Consider the following 3277-nt stretch of genomic DNA (forward strand, 5'->3'; position numbering starts at 1 on the left):
TAGTTTGCGATGTTGGAGGGAGAGCCTGTTCTTACCATGAACGACCCACCCATGCTGACACTGGCCACACGATCTCAAGTTGACCTTCTCAGGCTGGAAACCCTCACAGCCACATCCCAGCACAGTGCAACCGATCACCTGAGAAGGAGAAACAATGATACAATGAGAAATAGATTTCTATCTTGATTTTGACTTGTGGATTTCCTCTGTAAGTAGCAATTCATTTCCTTTGTGGTGCTTTGCGCTGCCGGGCATCTGATCTCTTCAATTGATGAGAGGATGTGATAAGAATGATCCTGATATCAGGTGCAATTTTGAGTGCTGATGAATTAATCTCGTTTAACGCTTATTATAGAACTACATACTGTATGTAGCATAATGGCCTATTGGAAACACATTAAAAACACCAATACACCCAAACAAACAAAAAAGCAATAAACGCAATCAGTGGCGGTTCTAGACTGAATTACTCCCCAGGCGAGATCCTCCACGAGCGCCCCCATGAGTGTTTTTTGACGCACTTTGCGTCAGTCGGGCTCATAGGGTTAAGCGCTCGTGCCGCCCCATACAAGATGCCGCCCCGGGCGACCGCCCGGTTCGCCCGTACCTAAAACACACAAAAAGCTGGTGGCGTTTAAAATTCACATCAACTCTGTATCATTCTGCTAGCCTATGACATGGTCTGGATTTGACGTTCTGCACGTCAAGTGCAACCTAAACAATTAGCCTACCTTTTCTAAAAATGTAAATTAGTTTACTGGTCCATCTTTTTTTCGTTAAGGGCTGATGTTTTAATTAGCAGATAACTAAAATGACTATATATCCAACAAATAAAAATAATTCTGCATATTAATAGCCTTCCTATATGTTTTAATAATTTTTCATTTTTTAAAACGCAGATTTTATTAAACAAACTGAAATCAGATTACAGGAAATTACTGTTTATCTTTACGTGCATGAATTAACATCTACTTTGAGATCAGATAACCGCGCACAAACTCCGTCACGTGCCTATAATTCTATGCAAAAACATGAAAACGGCTAACTCCACCTATTTGTGGGTAGAGCATGCATAGGCTACATGGTTTTACCTGCGAGTTAATGCGATAACGGGTGTCCCGCTCTCCGTGATGTTGCCATGTCCCCATCTCGCCAGTCCACTTCTCAGTGTTGTTGGGCCTTAAGAGACCTCGAAGCGTCGTTGCCTTTATACAACTTATTTCCTCAGCTTGTTTCTCCAAGGTTTCTCTGCATGTTTTGTCAAGAACTGTCAGAATACAGATCAACTATAAGGCATCTCTCTGCTATTAGGTTGTGGATTTCTTGATTGCCCCCATCAGAGTTGTGCGGTCCACACTCTCTTTCTCTGTCTCTCAACATCAGAACAGGAATGGGAGGAAGCTCCAGTTGATTCTCTTATTTAATTGGAGGGTGTGGGTGAATTGGAGAGAGGTGTGGTTGGAGGGGAGCGCTTTGGGGTTGTCCATAAGGATGAGTACACAGAAGTAAGAAGTAGAACTCACACGCCAGGGAATAGACATGCTGAGATACACAAACAGACACATTTGCACACCAGCATTTCAAACACACACACACACAGTTTTGCGTTACACAAGTGTGTGTAAGTGCGAGTGCAGAGTGATGATAGGAAAAGGACAGTGACTGGACTCACACTCCTCCTTTGCGTGTCCCAAGCTGACCCACAGTGTTTGACCTTCAGGTAAAGGTGTGCAGGTTTGTCAAAACAGGTTTGACTGATGAGTGGAGAGAATCTCAGAATCAAAGTATTTCAGTGCGAGTAAGAGTTCAATTCTGAGCTTCAGAGACGTCTCTGTTCTACACCCCCCCCCCCCCCCCCCCCTGCACCCACGACTGTGTGTGTGTGTGTGTGTGTGTGTGTGTGTGTGTGTGTGATTTAGTGTGTGATTCTCAGCACTCTCATGAGACGTCAGGTGTGTGGCAGCAGGAGGAAGAGGATGGTCCCAGAGAAACAGGAAACGGCTGACAAAGGACTCCATCAGCGCTCCAAGGGGCTAGTCCTCAGGGCACATGCTCATAGCCACACTCATACTCTATACTGGATGTGTGCGTGTGTGTGTGTGTGTGTGTGTGTGGTGTTTGATGGAGTGGATTGTGTAAACTCAGACTTAGGTTCGAGTGTTTAACTGTGTGTGTGAGTGTGAATTTAGTGCGCCTGAGTGTGTGTGTGAGCGAGAGATAACATAGGCTTAAACAATAACTGTGTGTGTTTGTGTGTGCAAAAGGAGAAGAGAGAGTGAGAAAGAGAGATAGAAGTTGTGATGGATATCAAAACTTTTGTATTGATGTCATCATCCTCGGAGCTCAACAGAAGTTTATTGGTGGAGCCGAAGTGTTCCCCTCAGAGGGAGCTGCAGCTGTTGTCTCCAGCAGATCTAGTTTTGGGGGGAGATGGCTACTGATCTATAATACATTTCAGGAGAAGATTGGCGCATGTTTTCCCCCAAACCCTTCTGCTCCTGGTCTTCTGTGACTCCAGTTGTTCTATTGGATAACTGGATATTCGTCCTCTTACTAATATATCACCAAATTGTGCTCAGCTATTTAGACCAGTGTGACAGAAAAGGCAAATTAGTTTCCTTGCCTGAAGTCAGTCATTTATCTCTAAGCAGCTACAGTATCAGCACAGAGCAAAAATTGTATCAATACAAATAGACAGACAAATTTGCTAGAATCCGTGAAGCAGCAGAGTCAGTGATACAGATGCTGGGAAACCTACATAGTGGTACCCAGGAGCACATCCACTTCCAAAACCCATGTGCCTATAGGGGATAGGAGAGGCAGGTATGTTGGATCAATTCCATTCTGTTGGGGCTCGTCTGAGCCACTTTCCAGTTTTGATGTCCTGTTTAATTATATCAGAGGATGAGTGTGTGTATGTGTGTGTGTGTGTGTGCTCGTGCACGCACGCAGGGGACTGACACACTTCCACAGCTACATCAGGGAGCAATTTAGAACCTCTATTTTTTATCTGTTTATTTGACCTCCTTTGATGTTTGTTTCACTAGTTTTTTCACCGTTGTATTGGTACAATATCCATCCTAAGGGCTTTTCTTACCCACAGAATCTTGAATCAATTATTTGTTATTTACCTGAGCACCTACAATGGCCCTTGTAATAGAATTGACATACTGTATGCAAGTTGCTTTGGATAAAAGCATCAGCTAAATGAATAAATGGAAATGAAAAAATATCCTCATGTCCAACACACATTTTGTTCTTTCCTCCGAGATTTCCT

This window comes from Sardina pilchardus, chromosome 16 (genome assembly GCF_963854185.1).
Source record: "Sardina pilchardus chromosome 16, fSarPil1.1, whole genome shotgun sequence".
Taxonomy (NCBI): Eukaryota; Metazoa; Chordata; class Actinopteri; order Clupeiformes; family Clupeidae; genus Sardina; species Sardina pilchardus.